The 23,653-nt window shown below is 42.1% G+C and overlaps 1 non-coding gene across 1 annotated transcript; it reads right to left on the reverse strand.

Annotated features, from left to right (window-relative positions):
• Nucleotides 1-16,978: 16,978 nt before the first annotated feature.
• TRNAG-CCC (transfer RNA glycine (anticodon CCC)) lies at nt 16,979-17,051 on the reverse strand. The gene has a single exon. It is a non-coding gene; the product is annotated as a tRNA-Gly (tRNA).
• Nucleotides 17,052-23,653: the final 6,602 nt, after the last annotated feature.

Genomic DNA, 23,653 nt, shown 5'->3' on the forward strand with positions numbered 1-23,653 from the left:
CACCATAGCGTTTGAACAGACCTGGCAAGACATTCATGTAGTCCTGACCACTTGTACTCAGGAAGAGAAAAACAGGATATGGGCATCAGCCCAAGCTTGGGCAGACGAGGCACATGCTCGAAAATCCCAATAAAAATCGAATAGGAGCAGATGCGGTCCTGAGAGCGGATCCCAGATGGAGATACCAGGCAAGTGATAATGGGCCAGCAGGGGGATGAACCAGGAGAGACTACCTGATCACCTGCCTTCTAGAGGGTATGAGGAAAGCAGTCATTAAACCTGTCAATTACAATAAGCTTAGGGAAGTCACTAAAGACCCTTCTGAGAACCCAGCCCTTTTTCAGGCCCGGCTAGCAGAAGCCATGAGAAAATATACCAACTTAGATCTGGATACTAATAAAGGAAGAGCAATACTTGCAGTCCACTGCATAAGCCAGTCAATCCCAGACATTAGGCAAAAGCTACAAAAACTAGACCAGGGCCCCCAGACCCCATTTCCTGTGCTACTTGATATGGCTTTTAAGGTTTTTTTTTTTTAACAACAGGGAGGAAGCCTCCAGGAACAGGAGGGAACAGAGAGAGAAAGAGAAATTAAGAAAACATGCTCAATACTTTGCTCTTGATCTCCCCGAGTCCCGCTATGGCAGGGTGCAACGGGAGCTCTTCCTACCGGTCAAAAGCCACCGATGACCTGGTACCAATGCGGTCAGCCAGGGCACACCGTCAGAAACTGTCACGCCCCACCGCCTAATACCCCTTGTCCTATTTGCCAGCAGATGGGCCACTGGAGAAGGAGCTGTCCCTCCCGCCCTCAAGCCAGTGGGCCGGCACCCAAGGCTTCCAGTAACAAGGGTATGATGGGGCTCAATGCCCCAGGCAAAGTTCAGACCCAACTGCCATTATCGGTGATTGCTGATTACCAAGAACAGGAGACAGACAGTCTCCTGGGTCTCGACATCCTAGAGGCGTACAATTGACGGTGCCCGGGGCTTAATATACAGGCCCCTATGGTTCCCGTAAGACTGGAGGAGCCCCAGGTAACCCTGGATGTGGCAGGGGCTGCTATAACCTTTCTGACTGACACTGGCGCCACTTATTAAGCCCTAACTTCCTTCTCTGGTCCTACGCGCTGTTCCTCGATCCTTCTAACAGGAATAGATGGACAACTTAGCCTTGGACGATTTACACCTCCACTGCCATGTTCCCTTGAAAATACCCTACTCTCACATTCTTTGTTGGTTCTTCTGGCCTGCCCCGTTCCTCTGCTAGGCAGAGACCTCCTGACAAGACTCAGAGCCACCCTATCTCTCACCGCAACCACTATGGCTTTAAACATTGAGTCAATTCCCGACAATATTCCACCCCGTATTTACCAACAGGTACCTCCAATAATATGGGACACTTATACTGCTGGCATATCTACTACTGCCCCCCACCCCGGTAGTTATTAAAAGACCTGAACTCCTTTCCCAGGGTCCCACAATACCCTCTTAAAGAGGAAGCTTTAAAGGGACCACCGCCCCTAATTTCTAAGTTTCTCAAAAACGGCCTTTTAATTCCCTGCAACTCACCACACAATACTCCGATTCTCACAGTAAAAAAAAATCTGATGGCACATACCGTTTGGTCCAAGATCTAAGGGCAATCAACCAGGCTGTGGTCCCCATCCACCCTATAGTCCCAAACCTTCACATCCTCCTGAGTCACATTCCACTGGGGACCCAATGGTATTCAGTCCTGGATCTAAAAGATGCCTTATTCTGCATCCCAATCCATTCCCAAGACTCCCAATTCTTATTTGCCTTCGAATGGAGTGACCCGGACACTAAACATTCTCAACAACTCACATGGACAGTGTTACCCCAGGGGTTCAGAGACAGCCGCCACCTATTTGGCCAAGCATTAGCAAAAGACCTCTTACCTCTACGATTGGAAGGCGAAGGCTGCCTGCTCCAATATGTAGAATCTCTTGATCTGTAGCCCCAACAGACAAACCTCAGACAACACCACTGTTTTACTCCTTAAACATTTAGCAGAAAGGGGATACCAAGTATCCCCAATCAAAGCTCAGATTACTTCCCAGCAGGTTACCTTCCTAGGGTTAATATTAACCCCGGGGAGGAAAAGTATTTCTCCACACCGAAGGACTCTAATCCTAGATATGGCCCTGCCAGCCACTAAACAACAGCTCAGAACCTTCCTGGGTGTGGCTGGCTTTTGCTGGATCTGGATCCCCATCTACGGCCTGTTGGCAAAGCCACTCTATGAGGCCCTTAAAGGACCAGAAAATCTCCCTCTTGAGTGGACCACTGAGATGGAGACGGCCTTTAGACAGATGAAGGAGGCTCTTGTTATGGCCCCAGCCTTAGGCCTACCAGACTTAACCAAGCCGTTTTCTCTTTTCACTCACAAGAAGAGAGGAATAGCCCTTGGAGCACTAACTCAATCTCTGGGGCCATCCCAGCACCCTGTGGCATATTTATCTAAAACATTAGATGTGACATCCCAGGGGTGGCCTCCCTGTCTTAGGGCACTGGCCGTCACAGCATTACTAACAGAAGAGGCTTCCAAACTCACTATGGGCCAACCCCTTACAGTTTATACTCCACATCAGGTCCTAGGTGTTCTCAACTTCAAAGCTTACCACTGGGTTTCAGACAACAGAATTCAAAAATACCAAGCTTTATTTCTGGAAAGATCTGAGACATCAATTAAACCTTGTAATATATTAAATCCTGCTACCTTTCTGCCTAACCCAAATCCTGACACCCTCCTATTACACTCTTGTCTAGAAACACTAGACCAGAATTACAGCACTAGGGCAGATCTCTGGGATGCACCTTTGCCCAACCCAGATGCAGAATGGTTCACAGACGGCAGTAGTTTCATGAAGGAGGGGACACAGGGTCTCAGGCTATGCCATTGTCAGTCAAGAAAATGTCAGAGTCGGGCCCACTTCTGCCCAAAGGGCGAAACTCATTGCCTTAATTAGAGCCTTAAAACTAGGAGAGGGACTCCGAATAGATATTTACACAGACTCAGCTTATGCCTTCCATGTAAGTCCATGCTCATGCCTCCATCTGGAAAGAAAGGGGACTGTTAATAACACCCCAATTAAACATGGGCCAGACATTCTAGACTTGCTAGAGGCAATAAAACTCCCTCAGGAAGTGACCATTATCCACTGCAAGGCACACCAAAGGGACTCCTCCGAGATAACCAAGGGTAACAAGAAAGCAGACAGGGAAGCAAAGAAAGCTGCTCAAAGAATCTTACAAGCTCCCTTGATCCCAAATTTAAAGCCTCCCCACCCCAGTATTATGATCTAGAGCTAAAGGAAGGGAAGAGTCGGGGATTCACCTTAACTCCTGAAGGATGGTTACAAGGCCCAGACAATAAGCTCCTTCTACCAGAAGCATCTCAGTGGAAGGTCTTAAACCTTTCTCCACCAGGCCACCCACCTCGGGGCCAAATCTCTCTTTAAATTAGCCGAGACTGTCTTCTCTGGAAAAGGAATTCTCTTGGCACTTCAGTCCATATCACAGGCTCACCTGGTATGTCACCAGGTTAACTCAGAGGGAGCCATAAGACCCCCCAACGCTGCTCAAGCCAGTCCAAAGGTGGGGGAACCAACCAGGGGAAGACTGGCAGGGGGATTTCACTCACATGCACACCTGCAAGGGTTATAAATATCTCTTGGTTATGGCAGACACTTTCACAGGGTGGAGAGAGGCATTCCCAACTAAGATAGAAAGAGCCTCAGAAATCACCACGGCCTTAGTGGAACATATCATACCTAGATTCGGACTCCCAAGGTCTCTACAATCCGATAATGGGCCCACTTTTATTTCCAGCTTAACTCAGGGCGAAAGCAAAGCATTACAGATTAAATACTTTCTCCATTCAGCCTGGCACCCCCAAGCATCCAGAAAAGTACAGAGAGATAATCAAACCCTCAAAAGGTATTTAACTAAACTGGCCATGGAGACCCATCAAACATGGGTTACACTTCTCCCCATCACCCTCTTGAAAGCCCGAAATAACCCCAAAATCTAAGACCCCTCTGAGCCCATATGAAATCCTATATGGAAGGCCCTTTTTAAACACAGATCTCCTGGTCAATCCAGAAACTCACTACCTGGCTCAACACCTCGCAGTGTTAGGATTAACTCTCAAAAATATATGGGGAGGTGGAGTCAAGATGGCGGTGTGGGAAGACACGGAGTTAGCATCTGCCCACAACTAGGGCGTCTGCCGGCCACTGGTGGGGAACTCTGACCGCCAAGGAGACGGGAGGAACCCCAGAGTGAACCGGTAGGATGTAGGGGGGCCGAGGTGGGGAGGACAAGTGAAGGCCAGACAAGATCGGCACCCCTGAGGCCGGGGAGATCAGGAGAGGCAGGTGGGAGGGACTCTCCGGGAGGAGGGCGTTTGCCCCGCCCACTCGGGCCCAGGAAGCCTGCTGGGCTCTCAGGTGAGGTCCCCCGCCCTCTGAGACCAGGGTTGGGGGGTACGCCTGGGCCCCTTCTGTTCCTTGAGCCTAAGCCCCACCCCCACAGCCCCCAGGGCCTTTTCCAGCCCTGTGGGTCCTGAGCATTGGCCCTGCCCACCACCGAACCTTGCCTTTGCTTAGGCCCCGCCTTCCACAGCCAAGGCCTCCCCCCCACTTTGTTTTTTCTTTTCACTCCTCCTCTTCTTTACTATTGTGGTACTGATGTACCTTCTTGTTGTTAATTCATGTATATTTATATTTTTACATTCTTTCTAACATATCTGTTAGTTTCCTAGTCTAATATTATTTTTTACTTTTTTTTTTTCCCCACCCCATTCAGCTTGCAGGATATTGGTTTGCGAGCCCGGGGTCAGGCAGAAGCTCCTGTGGTGGGAGTTCCAAGTCCGAATCGCTGGACTAACAGAGAACTTAAGACCCCAGGTAATATTCATTGGAGTGAGGTCTCACAGAGGTCCTCATCTCAGCACCAAGACCCAGCTCCTCTACCCAATAGCCTACAAACTCCAGTGTTGGAAGCCTCAGGCCAAACAACCAGTAAAACAGGAACACAATCCCACTCATAAAAGAAAAAAAGAAAGAGAGAGATGGCAAAAAAAAATATGTCACAGATGAAGGAGCAAGGTAAAAACCTTCAAGACCAAATAAATGAAGAGGAAACAGGCAATCTACCTGAAAAAGAATTCAGAGTAATGATAGTAAAGATGATCCAGAATCTTAGAAATAGAATGGAAGCACAGATTGAGAAAATACAAGAAATATTTAACAAAGATCTAGAAGAACTAAAGAACAAACAGAGATGAACAACACAATAAGTGAAATGAAAAATACACTAGAAGGAATCAATAACAGAAGAACTATAGAACAAACAGAGATGAACAACACAATAAGTGAAATGAAAAATACACTAGAAGGAATCAATAACAGAATAACTGAAGCAGAAGAACGAATAAGTGAGCTGGAAGACAAAATGGTGGAAATAACTGCCAAGGAGCAGAATAAAGAAAAAATAATTGAAGACAATCTCAGAGACCTCTGGGACAACACTAAATGCACCAACTTTCAAATTATAGGGGTCTCAGAAGGAGAGAAGAAAAAAAGGGTCTGAGAAAATATTTGAAGAGATATAGTGGAAAACTTCCCTAACATGGGAGAGGAAATAGTCACCCAAGTCCAGGAAGCACAGAGAGTCCCATACAGGTTAAACTCTAGGAAAAACACACCAATACACATATTAATCAAACTAACAAAAATTAAATGCAAAGAAAAATTATTCAAAGCAGCAAGGGAAAAACAAAAAAATAACCTTATGGAGATTCCTTTGTATGTTATCAGCTGATTTTTCAGCAGAAACTCTGCAGGCCAGAAGGAAGTGGCAGGATATACTTAAAGTGATGAAAGAGAAACACCTACAACCAAGATTACTCTACCCAGAAAGGATCTCATTTAGATTCGATGGAGAAGTCAAAAGCTTTACAGACAAGCAAAAACTAAGAGAATTCAGCACCACCAAACCAGCTTTACAACAAATGCTAAAGAAACCTCTCTAAGTGGGAAACACAAAAGAAAAAGACCCACAAAAACAAACCCAAAACAATTAAGAAAATGGTAAGAGGAACATACATATCAATAAAAACCTTGAATGTAAATGGATTAAATGCCCCAACCAAAAGGCACAGACTGGCTGAATGGATACAAAGACCCATATATATGCTGTCTATAAGAGACCCACTTCAGACCTAGGGACACATACAGACTGAAAGTGAAGGGATGGAAAAAAATATTCCATGCAAACGGAAATCAAAAGAAAGCTGGAGTAGTAATACTTATATCACATAAAATGACTTTAAAATAAAGACTGTTACAAGATATAAGGAGACACACTACATAATGATCAAAGGATCAATCCAAGAAGAAGATATAAAAATTAGAAATGTTTATGTATCTAACATAGGAGCACCTGAATACATAGGCAAATGCTAACAACCATGAAAGGAGAAATCGACAGTAACACAATAATAGTAGGGGACTTTAACACCCCCACTTACACCAATGGACACATCATCCAAACAGAAAATATATAAGGAAACAGAAGCTTTAAATGACACATAGACCAGATAGATCTAGTTGAAATTTACAGAACATTCCACCCAAAAGTGGCAGAATACACTTTTTTCTCAAGGTGCACATGGAATATTCTCCAGGATAGGTTACTTCTTGGGTCACAAATCAAGTCTCGGAAAATTTAAGAAAATTGACATTGTATCAAGCATCTTTTCTAACCACAGTGCTATGAGATTGGAAATCAGTTACAGAAAATAAACTGTAGAAAACACAATACATGGAGGCTAAACAGTGCGCTACTAAGTAACCAAGAGTTCACCAAGAAATCAAAGAAGAAATTTAATAAATACATAGAAACAAATGACAACGAAAACACGACAACCCAAAACCCATGAGACGCAGCAAAAGCAGTTCTAAAAGGGAAGTTTATAGCAATTCAATCTCACCTCAAGAAACAAGAAAAGTCTCAAATAAACACTCTAACCCTACACTTAAAACAACTAGAGAAAGAAGAACAAAGAAAACTCAAAGTCAGTAGAAGGAAAGAAATCATGAAGATCAGAGGAGAAATAAATGAAATAGAAAAGAAGAAAACAATAGCAAAGATCAGTAAAACTAAAAGCTGGTTTTTTGAGGAGATAAAATTGATAAACCCTTAGCCAGACTCATCAAGAAAAAAAGGGAGAGGATGCAAATCAATAAAATTAGAAAGAAAAAGGAGAAATCACAACTGACACTGAAGAAATACAAAGGATTATAAGAGACTACTACAAACAACTATATACCAATAAAATGGACAACCATGAAGAAATGGACAAATTCTTGGAAAGGTACAACTTTCCAAGGCTGAACCAGGAAGAATTAGAAAATATTAACAAACCTATCACAAGTAATGAAATTGAAACTGTAATTAAAAATCTTCCAGGGCTTCCCTGGTGGCGCAGTGGTTGAGAGTCCGCCTGCCGATGCGGGGGACGCGGGTTCGTGCCCCGGTCTGGGAAGATCCCATATGCCGCGTAGCAGCTGGGCCCGTGAGCCATGGCCGCTGAGCCTGCGCGTCCGGAGCCTGTGCTCCACAACGGGAGAGGCCACAACAGTGAGAGGCCGCGTACCACACACACACAAAAAAAATCTTCCAACAAACAAAAATCCAGGACCAAGATGCCTTCACAGGCGAATTCTATCAAACATTTAGAGAAAAGCTAACACCCATTCTTCTCAAACTCTTCCAAGAAATTGCAGAGGGAGGAACACTCCCAAATTCATTCTACAAAGCCACCATCACCCTGATACCAAAACCAGAAAAAGATATCACACAAAAAAGAAAACTACAGGGCTTCCCTGGTGGCGCAGTGGTTGAGAGTCCACCTGCCGATGCAGGGGACATGGGTTCATGCCCTGGTCCGGGAAGATCCCACATGCCACGGAGCGGCTAGGCCTGTAAGCCATGGCCGCTGAGCCTGCGCATCCAGAGCCTGTGCTCCACAACAGGAGAGGCCACAACAGTGAGAGGCCTGCGTACCACCAAAAAAAAAAAGAAAAGAAAAGAAAACTGTAGACCAATATCACTGATGAACATAGATGCAAGAATCCTGAACAAAATACTAGCAAACAGAATCCAACAGCACATTAAAAGGATCATACACCATGATCAAGTGGGATTTATCCCAGGGATGCAAGGATTCTTCAATATACACAAATCAATCAATGTGATACACCACATTAACAAATTAAGGAATAAAAACCATATGATCATCTCAATAGATGCAGAAAAAACTTTTGACAGAATTCAACACCCATTTATGATAAAGTCTCCAGATAATGGGCATAGAGGGAACCTACCTCAACATAATAAAGGCTATATATGACAAACCCACAGCAAGCATCATGCTCAATGGTGAAAAACTGAAAGCATGTCCACTAAGATCAGGAACAAGACAAGGATGTCCACTCTCACCACTCGTATTCAACATAGTTTTGGAAGTCCTAGCCACAGCAATCAGAGAAGAAAAAGAAATAAAGGGAATACAAATTGGAAAAGAAGAAGTAAAACTGTCACTGTGTGCCTATGCCATACTATACATAGAAAATCCTAAAGATGCCAACAGAAAACTATTAGAACTAATCAATGAATGTGGTAAGGTTACAGGATACAAAATTAACGCACAGAAATCTCTGTCATTCCTATACACCAACAATGAAAAATCAGAAAGAGAAATTAAGGAAACACTCCCATTTACCACTGCAACAAAAAGAATAAAATACCTAGGAATAAACCTGCCTAAGGAGGCGAAAGACTTGTACTCAGAAAACTATAAAATACTGATGAAAGAAATCAAAGATGACATAAACAGATGGAGAAATATACCATGTTCTTGGACTGGAAGAATCAATATTGTGAAAATGACTATACTACCCAAAGCAATCTACAGATTCAGTGCAATTCCTGTCCAACTACCAATGGCATTCTTCACAGAATTAGAAAAAATCTTGCAATTTGTATGGAAACACAAAAGACCCCGAATAGCCAAAGCAATCTTGAGAAAGAAAAACGTAGTTGGAGGAATCAGGCTCCCTGACTTCAAACTATACCACAAAGCTACAGTAATCAGGACAGTATGGTACTGGCACAAAAACAGAATGGTACAGGATAGAATGCCCAGAGATAAACCCACACACATATGGGCACCTAATTTATGACAAAGGAGGCAAGAACATACAATGGAGAAAAGACAGCCTCTTCAATAAGTGGTGCTGGGAAAACTGGACAGCTTCATGTAAAAGAATGAAATTAACTACCTAACACCATACACAGAAATAAACTCCAAATGGATTAAAGCCTTAAATGTAAGACCAGACACTATAAAACTTTCATAGGAAAAACACTCTTTGACATAAACCATAGCAAGATCTTTTTTGACCCACCTCCTAGAGTAACAGAAATAAAAACAAAAATAAACAAATGGGACTTAATTAAACTTAAAAGCTTTTGCACACTAAAGGAAATCATAAACAAGACAAAAAGACAACCCTCAGAATGGGAGAAAATATTTGCAAACGAAACAACAGACAAAGGATTAATCTCCAAAATATACAAACATCTCATGGAGCTCAAGTATCAAAAAAGACAAATGATCCAGTTAAAAAATGGGCAGAAGACCTAAATAGACATTTCACCAAGGAAGACATACAGATGGCCAAGAGGCACATGAAAAGATGCTCAACATCACTAATTATTAGAGAAATGCAAATCAAAACTACAATGAGGTATCACCTCACGCTGATCAGAATGGCTATTATCAAAAAAGCTAGAAACAATAAATGCTGGAAAGGGTGTGGTGAAAAGGGAACCCTCCTACACCATTGGTGGGAATGTAAATTGATACAACCACTATGGAAAACAGTATGGAGGTTCCTTAAAAAACTAAAAATAGGGCTTCCCTGGTGGTGCAGTGGTTGAGAGTCTGCCTGCCGAGGCAGGGGACACAGGATCGTGCCCCAGTCTGGGAGGATCCCATGTGCCACGGAGCGGCTGGGTCCGTGGGCCATGGCCGCTGGGCCTGTGCGTCCGGAGCCCATGCTCTGCAACAGGAGGCCACAGCAGTGAGAGGCCCACGTACCACAAAAAATAAAAATAAAAATAAGCTAAAAATAGAACTACCATATGACCCAGAAATCCCACTACTGGGCATATACCCCGAAAAAACCATAATTCAAAAAGAGACATGCACCACAATGTTCACTGCAGCACTATTTACAATAGCCAGGTCATGGAACCAACCTAAATGTCCATTGACAGATGAATGCATAAAGAAGATGTGGCACATATATACAATGGAATATTATTCAGCCATAAAAAGAAACAAAACTGAGTTATTTGCAGTGAGGTGGATGGACCTATTGAGTCTGTCATACAGAGTGAAGTAAGTCAGAAAGAGAAAAACAAATACCGTATGCTAAGGCATATATATGGAATCTAAAAAAAAAAAATGGTACTGATGAACCTAGTTGCAGGGCAGGAATAAAGAGGTAGACATAGAGAATGGACTTGATGACATGGGGTGGAAGGGCAAAGCTGGGGTGAAGTGAGAGTAGCATCGATGTATATACACTACCGAATGTAAAATTGCTGGTGGGAAGCAGCAGCATAGCACGGGGAGATTGGCTTGGTGCTTTGCGATGACCTAGAGGGATGGGATAGGGAGGCTGAAGAGGGAGGGGATATGGGGACATATGTATGCATATGGCTGATTTACTTTGTTGTGCAACAGAAACTAACACGGTATTGTGAAGCAATTATACTCCAATAATTATCCATTAAAAATATATACATGGAAATATTAGGACCCAAACAGTCCCAAACCTGACCCTGATCTCACAGAAACATCTAAAAACTTACTACCTGGTAGTTGAGTGTGTGTTAAGACTCTCCCAAAGGACCAGAAGCCATTAAGTGGGATCTGGTCAGGGCTACACCAAGTCCTGCTGACCACCCCCATGGCGGCAAAAGTCCAAGGCTTCACCCCTTGGATTCACATGTCCAGACTGAAAGCAGCTCCTACCCCTGAAGAACAAAACCCCCAGGAGGTAGAAAAATTGCCGGACTCAATGTATAGCTGCGAAACTCTGGAAGGTCTTCGCTTCCTTTTCAAAAAACAACCAGGTGATGTCTCCTCCTTGCTTTCTGGATCTTGAGAAACTGATTTACAACTTTTTCATTTTCCTTGTTATTTTCTGGGCCATTTCATTTCTGCTTGCATTTGTCACCCTCCCTTGCAACGCGGTTCCCTAGTATTCCAGGGACTGCCTAGCTAGGATGGCACGGATCTAATGCCAATAACCTCACTTCCTTCTAATACTAATGTACACTTTAAGATAGCTACTAAATCTGCTCTTTCCATTGACCCCTATACACCAGCTTCAATTTCCCCTTTTGGACTTGATTTTTACTGGGCATTGCTGAAAGACATAAATTCCCAAGAACCTCAGTTACACTTACGGCCCCCAAATTATCAGAGACAATACATATTACAATTATCGTGGGACAGAATCCTCCAAGGGGACCTCCAAGATTATACACCACAACAGGTCCATTGCCTTTTAAACCTAGGCCCTCTGGGTACATGAACTCACCATTCCCACAGTTGGCAGAAGTAACAGGCCTACTGTACCTCCTGACTTTTCTCGTTGTGCTCGCCCTTCTCCTATTCTGCACATCGTCACAAAATGAATTCGCACACTGTCTCTTACTTCCCTAATGTGGCATTTCTTCTTACAGTTACTGGACTTTGCTCTTTTCCCTTCATTTCTCCATATCCCCGTCATCCGCTGACACCATAAATCAAGTCGCAAAATTAACTAATAAGACCAACTGTTGGATATACCCCAGGGGAACTCAAAACTTAGAGGAACTCTACTTATTGGCCCTCCCTACCTCCATCGAACAGTTGTATAATCTATCAGGCCAATATTATGGGGTGGATTACCTTGTGTACAGAGGCCAAAGGCAGGTAGAACCTGATGCTTTTGGCACAGGTCTAGTTGTCTGTGTAGGTACAGTTTCCAGGCTCTTAGGAAAGGCACAGCTCTGTTTCCAAAATCTACATGGATGGGGACCCATTTGGGGCTGGCTAAATGACTCTTTGTAATTACACTCTTAGTTTTTTGTTTTTTGTTTTTTTTGCGGTATGCGGGCCTCTCACTGTTGTGGCCTCTCCCGTTGCGGAGCACAGGCTCCAGACGCGCAGGCTCAGCGGCCATGGCTCACGGGCCCAGCCGCTCCGCAGCATGTGGGATCTCCCCAGACCAGGGCGCGAACCCGTGTCCCCTGCATCGGCAGGCGGACTCTCAACCACTGCGCCACCAGGGAAGCCCTACACTCTTAGTTTTAATCAGACTAGCCTGGAATGGGATCCCTGGTCAGAGGAAGATGAATATGATGTACACGAAGGTAATTTCACTTTATGTTGGGGAAATTCAAGGAAAAATGTGACTAAGAAATATATTAAGACCATAGCCCCATAAACAGCTCGGCCCTGGGAACTAAGTAGGTGGGGATTGGTGTGGCCACTGGACACTTACTCAGTTTAACCTCCCGATAAGATTCTCCTCCAAAATATAACATAATTCAGCTAATATTCAGAAATTTGTCATGCCAATTCCCCAGTCACACTCATAATCAGTCAGAGCCCAGATTCTCCCCTTCATGTATAGATGATTACTTCCACAGAGTTTGGCCTTCCCAATATAATCCCAGGCCATGGGACCCCAGTCTATTTCCAGAGGAAAACTCCCAAAAGGTCAGGGCCTGGCTCTGGGGACCCACAATGGGGGTAACCTTGAGGTGCACTGGATTTTCGTTTCTATGTGGTAACGGGGTCTATCTAGATCTTCCCACACTTTGGAGGGGCGCCTGCACAATTATTGCTGTGGTCCCAGAGGTGACCATTATGACTACAAAGGATTTAGCTTCCTCAGGAGGCATTCCCAACCTTGGGTCCTTCCTCAAGGAGGCCTTAAGACCTGTCCTGGAGAGACAAAAATGAACCGCTGCTTGGTGGGGACGGGCTTATGATAACCCAGTTCTTGATCAGCCTTAAATAATACGTAGCATCTTTAGAGGGCTCTTCTGGTTTGCAGGCATACCCCTCTTAGAGAGGAGCGTTCTCCATCTCACCATCATGGTCCAGGAATCTTGGAAGGCTACAGTAGCAGCCATTGAGGAACAGCAGTCAGCCCCAGGCTCTCTGGCTGAGGGGGTTTTACAAAATAGGAGGGTCCTTAGTGTTATAACAGCTGAGGCGGGGGGGTGTCTGTGCCCGACTAAATGAAACACGCTGCTTCTATATTAATACCTCCGTCCAGGTTGAAGGCAACCTTCAGATTCTAAAGAAAAACATCAACTTAATAGAAGATGTAAAAGAGAGAGAGCAGGACAGGGCCCCCAGCTGGCTTTCCAACCCCCTCTCCTCTATGGGGATCCAGATATGGACACAGCTATTGCCCTTGTTGGGACCATTAATCCTGATAGCCTTTGTTTTGTTGTTTGGCTCCTGCATTATTAACACATTATCTAGGTTCATCTCCCGACAGGTTCAAAAGATTCAATTCCAGATGGTGCTACAACAAGGGTACCAGCCAGTTGGCACGTGGACTACGTTGGAACAAGCTGCCTTTTCATTCCGAGGGCTCTCATCTCCCTCCATAAATACACCCTGAAGAGAGCAGGCACTGGGACCCAGGACCCCATGATGCCCTCGTCCAGCAGGAAGAAGCTAGGAATGGTCATCACCCCTTTCCCCAGTGACCTGGGTTCCTATGGCCCAAGACGGGGATAGGTAGATAGTTAGTCATGAGCAGGGTGTTAAGGGGCCAAAGATTTGGCCCATAAATAAAAAGAGAGGGGAATGTGGATCCCTGTATCGAGGGCACAGGACAAAAATCTCCGGAATTAACCAAGCCCCCATAGCAACTGTTGCCATAGGCTCTCCTGACCTAAACTGCACAGCCCCTGACTCCATATCAGGTAAAATATTCACCATGTAGCATCCTGACCAAGCACCTAATGCCATCCTGCCAGCAGGAGTTTTCTTGTCTTGAGGCTATAAAAGTTGGCTACCAGCCCACAAAGGGGGTCAGCTCTCCCTGGTCTATCAGGAAGTCGGCCGGCTGTATTTGCAGCACCCCTCACTAACTCTGCTCTTTGTTCTCAATAAACTCACTCTCATCTTTGTGTCTGGAAATTCTTCCAACCCGCACACGGACCACAACAACAATCTCTAAAGAATGAAATGCTTAGGTATAAATCTAACAACATGTATAGAATTTGTGTGCCAAACATTACAAAGTACTGATAAAATGAAACCAAAGAACACCTAAATAATTGGATATACAGTGTTCATGAATTAGAATATGCAACACAGTAAATGTGTCAATTATCCCCAAATTGATTTACAGATTTAATGCAATATTAGTCAAAGTTCTAGAAGCATTTCTGTAGATATAGACTAGCTCATTCTAAAATTTATATGGAAAAGCAAAGGAACTTAAATAGACCCAAATTTTATTTTAAAGGTAGAATTGGAAGAATCATAATACTTGATGTTGAGAGATACTCTAAAGCTACAGTAATCAAGATAGTGAAGACAGATACATAGATTAGTGGAAAATAGAAAGTCCAGAAATGTATGCATATAAATATGGCAAATTGACTTTGACAAAGATGCAAAAGGAAGGACATTCTTTCAACAAATGGTGTTTGAACAATTGACCCTGTGTGCAAAATGAAATGAGCCCTAACCTAAACATACACCTTATGAAAAAATTAGCAGTTATATATAGGTCTGACTACAAAATGCAAAACTATAAAAATTTAAAAAGACATAAGAGGATATATATATAACTGATTCACTTTGCTGTACACCTGAAACCAGCACAACACTGTAAATCAACTATACTCCAATAAAATTTTTTTAATGAAGAAAAAATATAAAAAGAAAACATAAGAGAAAATATTTGGAACCTGAGGTTAAGCAAAGAGTTCTTAGACTTGACACCAAAAGTGAAATCCATAGAAAAACACATTAGTAAATTCAACCTTATCCAATTTTAAAACTTATGTAAAAGACAATATTAAGAGAATGAAAAAAAACGAGATATAGACAGGAATATTTGCAAATCACATATTCAAAAAAAATCTTCTCTCCGTAATATATAAATAACTTTCAAAGCTCAACAATAAGAACTTTAAAACTCAACAGTAACAAACAACCCAACTGAAAATTAGAGGGGGGAAGGGAGGGTGGGACAAATTGGGAGATTAGGATTGACGTATATACACTACCATGTGTAAAGTAGATAGCTAGTGGGAACATGGTATAAAGCACAGGAAGCTCAGCTCAGTGCTCTGTGATGACCTAGATGTGTGGGATGGCAGCAGGAAGGGAGGTCCAAGAGGGAGGGGATATAGGTATACATATAGCTGATTCACTTCATTTTATAGGAGAAACTAACAACATTGTAAAGAAATTACACTCCAATAATAAAAAAAGACATCAACGTACATTTCCCCAAGGCAGATATAATGATGACAAATAAGCACAAGAAAACATATACAACATCATTAGCAATTAAGGAAATTACAAGTTAAACTACAATTAGACTCTACTACACACCTATTAGAATGCCTTAAATAAAAAATAGGAACAATATCAAGTTGTCATGAGGTCCCAGAGCAACTGGAACTCTCATATTGCTGGTGGGTGGCGGGGGCAATGCAAAAGGGTACAGACACTTTGGTGGAAAACAATTTGAAAATTTATAACAAAATTAAAAATACTCGAGTACTCTTCTCAGCAGTCTTCCCTAGAGAAATGAGAACATATGCTCATACTAAAACCTGTACATGAATGTTTATACCAGCATTATTCATAATTTTCAATACCTGGAAATAACCCAAATGCTCTTCAGTGGGAGGATGGATTAATAAACTGCAGTACATCCACACAATGGAATACCACTCAGCAATAAAAAGGAACCAACCATTAATATATACAACAACTCTGATGAATCTTAAAGACAGTATATTAAATGAAAGAACCCAGTCACATAGCGCTAAGTACTATATGATTTCATTTATATGGCATTCTCTAAAAATCAATACCAGGCTTCTCTGCTGGTGCAGTGGCTAAGAATCCACCTGCCAATGCATGGGACATGGGTTCGAGCCCTGGTCTGGGAAGATCCCACATGCCACAGAGCAAATAAGCCCGTGTGCCACAACTACTGAGCCTGCTCTCTAGAGTCCGCAAGCCACAGCTACTGAGCCCATGTGCCACAACTACTGAAGCCCGCATGCCTAGAGCCCATGCTCCGCAACAAGAGAAGCCACTGCAATGAGAAGCCCGTGCACCGCAATGAAGAGTAACCCCCACTTGCCTCAACTAGAGAAAGCCTGCACACAGCAACAAAGACCCAACACAGCCAAAAATAAATAAATAAAATTTAAAAAAATAGATGAGATAATAGAGGTGATAGAGAGCGTATCATTGCTTTTGAGGGGTTATCAATGTGGTGAGGAGTGGCTATAAAGAGATAGCATAACGAAGTTTTTGGTGTAAAGGAACCATTTTGTATCCTGAAGTACAATGATGGCTACACAAATCTATACATGTGTTAAAATTCACAGAATTAAACACCAAAGTTAAAAAGGTCATTTTTATTGTATGATAATTATTTTTATTTTTAATATTTATTTGGTTGCACCGGGTCTTAGTTGTGGCAGGTGGGCTCCTTGGTTGCAGCTCCAGGGCTCGTTAGTTGTGGCTCGCTGGCTTCTTAGTTGCAGCACATGGGCTCTTTAGTTGTGGCATGCAAACTCTTAGTTGCAGCACATGTGGGATCTAGTTCCCTGACCAGGGATCGAACCCGGGCCCCCTGCATTGGGAGCGCAGAGTCCTATCCACTGCACCACCAGGGAAGTCCCCTATTGTATGATAATTTTTAAGTAAACTTTGAAGAAATGAATTGACTATTTGAAGAATATTTTTGAAATTTATTACATATGTAGGGTAAAATGTATAAGGATAGCACAAAAGACAGAAGGCAGAAACTAGAAGTGTACAGTTGTAATGATCTGACATTGTACTTTAAGCAGTACAGTATTGCTTTAAGGTAGATTATAATGTTGCGAACTGTGTATTATAAAAAAAAGTATAAAAGCAAAACAAGGGGGGGTATAACTAATAAGTCAATAATGGAGATAAAATGGAAACATAAAAATACTCAAGCCAACAGAAAACAGGAAAAAAGGAAAGAAGAACACATGAAATATAAAGCAGGTAGGAAGATGCTAGATTTAAATCCAAACATGTAAATAGTCATATTAAGCGTAAAATGTCTAAACACCTAATTAAAAGGCAAAGATTCTAATACTGTATTTAAAAACAAAGCAAGCCCCAACTGTATGTTGTATACAAAAACATATTTTTAAATATAAAGATACAGGTATCTGTAAAGATACAGGTACGAAAAATAAAAGAATAGAAAGAGACATGTCATGCGAGTCCTAGTCCAAAAAAGATAGTGTGTCTATATTATTAGAGAAGACTTTAGAGCAAGAAATATTAACAGGTATAAATAAAGGTATTCTACAATGATAAAGGGGTAACTTTATCAAGAAGACATGACAATTGCAAATTTGTATACATCTAATAAGGGTGCTTCAAAATACATGAAGCAATAAGGACTTAAACATAAGACATGACACCATAAAATTCCTAGAAGAGAACACAGGCAAAACATTCTCTGACATAAATCGTACCAATGTTTTCTTAGGTCGGTCTTCCAAGACAATAGAAATAAAAACAAAAATAAACAAATGGGACCTAATCAAACTTACAAGCTTTTACATAGCAAAGGAAACCATAAAAAAAAAAGACAACCTATGGAATGGGAGAAAATATTTGCAAATGATGTGACTGACAAGTGCTTACTCTCCAAAATATATAAACAGCTCACACAAATCAACAACAACAAAAAAACAACCCAATCGAAAAATGAGCAGAAGACCTTAATAGACATTTCTCCAAAGAAGACATACAGATGGACAGTAGGCACATGAAAATATGCTCAACATCAGTAATTATTAGAGAAATGCAAATCAAAACTACAATGAGGTACCACCTCACACGGGTCAGAACAGCCATCACTAAAAAGTCTACAGCGTGGATGAAGTCAAGACGGCAGACTAGGAGGACGTGGAGTTTGCATCTCTGCACAACTAGGACACCTACCAGGCACTGGTGGGGGACTATGGACACCAAAGGGGAAGGGAGAAACCCCCGAGGAACCAGGTAGGACATGACAGGAAGGAAGGGAGAGGAGTGGAGGCAGGACAGGAGTGGCACCCCTGAGGGATGGCTGGGGGAGTGGAGGGGTTCCCACGCCTAGAGGGGCCCACCCATGGTTAGGGGATCAACTGGGACAGGGGAGACCCTCAGGAGAGCAGAGGATGGGAAGGGACCATGGCCAGTGTTTACCGTGCCCACTTGGGCCCCGGGAGCCTGCTGAGGTCCCAGGCAAATCCTCTGCCCTCTGAGGCTCCCTCTGGCTGTGCTGAACATAGCCCCACCCCCACACCCCACCCAGGGCCTTACCTCTAAACTCCACACTCCTGAGGCCCCCATGGCTGTGCTGCCTTTCCTGGCCACAGGGGTCCTGAGCCTAAGCCCTGCCCCTGCCCTAAGCCCCGCCCCCTCCTAAGCCCTGTGTAAGCTCCACCCCACCCCACAGCCAAGGCCTTTTCCAGCCATTTTTTCTTTTAGATTGTGGTTGTTTTACCTTGTTGTTGTTTCATTTACATATTTTTTCTAATATTTTTTATTTTTCTTATTTTATTCTTTATACTTTGTTATTGTTCTGCTCCTTTTAACTTGTTCCCACCCCCATTTTTTTCTTTCTTTTTTCTGTTATGGCTCTGTTTTACTTTGTTGTAGTTGTTTCACTTGTATTTTTATTTTTCCTAATACATTTAAAAATTTCTAATTTTATTTCTTATTCTTTGTTATTGGACTGCTCCTTTTTGTTTCTTTTCTTTTGCTGTGCCACATGGCTGGTAGGATCTTGGCTCCCAGGCTGGGGGTCAGGCCTGAGCTCCTGTGGTGGGAGCACCAAGTCCAAACCGCTGGACCAACAGAGAACCTCAGACCCCAGGGAATGTTAATTGAAGTGAGGTCTCCCAGAGGTCCTCATCTCAGCACCAAGACTTGACTCTACTCAACTGCCTGCAAAGTCCAGTGCTGGACGCCTCAGGCCATACAACCAGTAAGACAGGAATACAGCCCAACCCATCAAAAAAAAAAAAATGAGATGACAAAAAAATATGTTACAGACAAAGGAGCAAGGTAAAAACCTACAAGACCAAATAAATGAAGAGGAAATAGGCAACCTACCTGAAAAAGAATTCAGAGTAATGATAGTAAAGATGATCCAAAATCTCAGAAATAGAATGGAGGCACGGATCGAGAAACTACAAGACATGTTTAACAAAGACCTAGAAGAACTAAAGAGCAAACAGTGGTAAACAACACAATAATTGAAATGAAAAATACACTAGAAGGAATCAATAGTAGAAAACCTGAGGCAGAAGAACAAATAAATGAGCTGGAAGATAGAATGGTGGAAATTACTGCCAAGGAGCAGAATAAAGAAAAAAGAATGAAAAGAATTGAGGACAGTCTCAGAGACCTCTGGGACAACAATAAATGCACCAACATTCGAATTATAGGTGTCCCAGAAGAAAAGAAAAAGAAAGGGGCTGAGAAAATATTTGAAGAAATTATAGTCAAAAACTTCCCTAACATGGGAAAGGAAATAACCACCCAAGTCCAGGAAGCACAGAGAGTCCCATACAGGATAAACCCTAGGAGAAACACACCAAGACACATATCAATCAAACTAACAAAAATTAAATTCAAAGAAAAAAATATTCAAAGCAGCAAGGGAAATATCAACAATAACATACAAGGGAATCCCAAGGTTATCAGCTGATTTTTCAGCAGAAACTCTGCAGGCAAGAAGGGAGTGGCAGGATATATTTAAAGTGATGAAAGGGAAAAACCTACAACCAAGATTTCTCTACCCAGCAAGGATCTCATTCAGATTTGACAGAGAAATCAAAAGCTTTACAGACAAGCAAAAGCTAAGAGAATTCAGCACCACACAACCAGCTTTACAACAAATGCTAAAGGAACTTCTTTAAGTGGGAAACACAAGAGAAGAAAAAGACCCACAAAAACAAACCCAAATCAATTAAGAAAATGGTAACAGGAACATACATTATCAATAATCATCTTGAATGTAAATGGATTAAATGCTTCACCCAAAAGACACAGTATGGCTGAATGGATACAAAAACAAGACCTGTATATATGCTGTCTACAAGAGACCCACTTCAGACCTAGGGACACATACAGACTGAAAGTGAGGGGATGGAAAAATATATTCCATGCAAATGGAAGTCACAAGAAAACTGGAGTAGCAATACTTGTATCAGATAAATAGACTTTAAAATAAAGACTGTTAGGGCTTCCCTCGTGGCTCAGTGGTTGAGAGTCCGCCTGCCGATGCAGGAGACACGGGTTCGTGACCCGGTCTGGGAAGATCCCACATGCCACGGAGCAGCTGGGCCAGTGAGCCATGGCTGCTGAGCCTGCGCGTCCGGAGCCTGTGCTCCGCAACAGGAGAGGCCACAACAGTGAGAGGCCTGCGTACCACAAAAATAATAATAATAAAATAAAATAGAGACTGTTACAAGAGAGAAGGAAGGACACTACATAATGATCAAGGGATCAATCCAAGAAGAAAACATAAAAATTATAAATATTGATGCACCCAACATAGGAGCACCTCAATACACAAGGCAAATGCTAACAGCCATAAAAGGGGAAATCGACAGTATCACAATCAGAGTAGGGGACGTTAACACCCCACTTTCACCAATGGACAGATCATCCAAAATGAAAATAAATAAGGAAACACAAGCTTCAAATGACACAATAGACCAGATAGACTTAATTAATATTTATAGGACATTCTACGTGAAAGTGGAAGAATACATTTTCTTTTCAAGTGCACATCCTCCAGGAACATCCTCCAGGATAGATCACATCTTGGGTCACAAATCAAGCCTCAGAAAATTTAAGAAAACTGAAATCATATCCAACATCTTTTCTAACCACAACACTGTGAGATTAGAAATCAATCACAGGCAAAATACTGTAAAAAACACAAACACATGGAGGCTAAACAGTGCTCTGCTAAATAAACAAGAGATCACTGAGGAAATCAAAGAAGAAATTTTAAAAAAATACCTAGAAACAAATGACAATGAAAACATGATGACCCAAAACCTATGGGACACAGCAAAAGCAGTTCTAAGAGGGAAGTTTACAGCAATTTAATCTCACCCTAAGAAACAAGAAAAGTCTCAATCTAACCTTACACCTAAAACAACTAGAAAAAGAACAAAGAAAACCCAAAGTTAGTAGAAGGAAAGAAATCATGAAGATCAGAGCAGAAATAGATGAAATAGAAAAAAAGGAAACAATAACAAAGATCAATAAAACTAAAAGTTGGTTCTTTGAGAAGATAAACAAAATTGATAAACCTTTAGGCAGACACATAAGAAAAACAAAGGAGAAGACTCCAATCAATAAAATTAGAAATGAAAAAGGAGAAATTACAATTGACACCACAGAAATACAAAGGATCATAAGAGACTACAACAAGCAACTATATGCCAATACAACGGACAACCTGGAAGAAATGGACAAATTCTTGGAAAGGTACAACTTTCCAAGACTGAACCAGGAAGAATTAGAAAATATAAACAGACCAATGAAATTGAAACTGTAATTAAAAATCTTCCAACAAACAAATGGCTTCTCAGGTAAATTCTATCAAACATTTAGAGAAAAGTTAACACCTATCTTTCTCAAACTCTTGCAAAAAAGTGCAGAGGGTGGAACACTCCCAAACTCGTTCTATGAGGCCACCAGCACCCTGATACAAAAACCAGACAAAAATATCACAAGAAAATTACAGACCAATATCACTGATGAACATAGACACAAAAAATCCTCAACAAAATACTAGCAAACTGAATCCAACAACACATTAAAAAGATAATACAGGGACTTCCCTGGTGGCACCATGGTTAAGAATCTGTCTACCAATGCAGGGGACACAGGTTCAATCCCTGATCCAGGAAGATCTCACGTGCCGTGGAGCAACTAAGCCCGTGCGCCACAACTACTGAGCCCATGCTCTAGAGCTCACGAGCCACAACTACTGAGCCCACGTGCTCCAACTACTGAATCCTGAACACCTAGAGCCTGTGCTCTGCAACAAGAGAAGCCACCGCAATGAGAAGCCCATGCACCACAAGGGAGAATAGTCTCGGCTCGCTGCATTTAGAGGAGCCTGTGCGCAGCAACAAAGACCAACACAGCCAAAAATAAAAGTAATTAAAAAGAAATTTAGTAGCCATTTCTCTCTTTAAAGTAATTCACCATGTTAATAAGAGACTAAAAAAAATGACCATATGGCCATTTCAATAGCTATACGAAAAGTATTTGACAAAACTGAACAACCATTCATGATTAACACTCTCAATAAACTATGAATAGAAAGGCAATGTCCTCAAACTGATAAACGATATCTATAAGAACACTACAGCTAGCATCATATTTAATATTGAAAGAATGAATTTTTCTATGATGTCCAACCTCTTCTATTCAATATTGGACTGAAGGTCCAAGTTAGTGCAAAAACTAATAGGTGTACAAATTGGAAAGGAAGAAAACTACTTACAGATGACATGATCATGTTTTAAAATACAGTGTGTTAATAGAAAAGTAGAAGTACAGTAAGGCCAACAGATCAGGAGAAAATTGCCATTGAAAAAATATAGACAATTAACATCTTGGTGTGTTTCTTGGGTCAAGGTGGTAGATATGGCAGTTGTGCTCTTGGAGGATATGAACTGATAGTTTGGTAAAATATATGTAAAGATTCATGATGTTTGTGTGTAACTGAGGAGGAGGTTTGTGTGCAACCTATTTCTGTTGCAAATAGGTTTTAAACCATATGGCCTGATTTGAGTGTATGTCGTTAACACATTATTGACCGGGGGATTTTTGCAGAAATTAACGCCTGTGGCCGTAATACGTCTCTGGTCAAAAATGTGTTAATAGGGTGTCAGGTCATTTGCCAATTGAAATATCCAGCATTAACCTGTAAGCAGGTCGTCTAATTTGGCCAGTTACTGTGGTCCCTTGACCTCAAGGGCAAAGGATTTGTTGGTGGTAGACAAGCTCGCAAGGTCTTTGGATCATAGGGCCTGTATCAACAAAACTTGATGGCATGCAGGCCTCAGCATTTGTCATGTGTGGTTGAAACAATGGCTTCCTTGGAAGGTTTGAGTCTCTTGACTGCAAACCAATGAAAGCACCCAAACCCACAGTAACCAGACCAACAGTCAACAGTAGGGTGTGCAGCTGCACTTGAGAGGCTTTGTCA

Source organism: Lipotes vexillifer, unplaced genomic scaffold, assembly GCF_000442215.2.
Source record: "Lipotes vexillifer unplaced genomic scaffold, Lipotes_vexillifer_v1.1 scaffold371, whole genome shotgun sequence".
Classification (NCBI taxonomy): domain Eukaryota; kingdom Metazoa; phylum Chordata; class Mammalia; order Artiodactyla; family Lipotidae; genus Lipotes; species Lipotes vexillifer.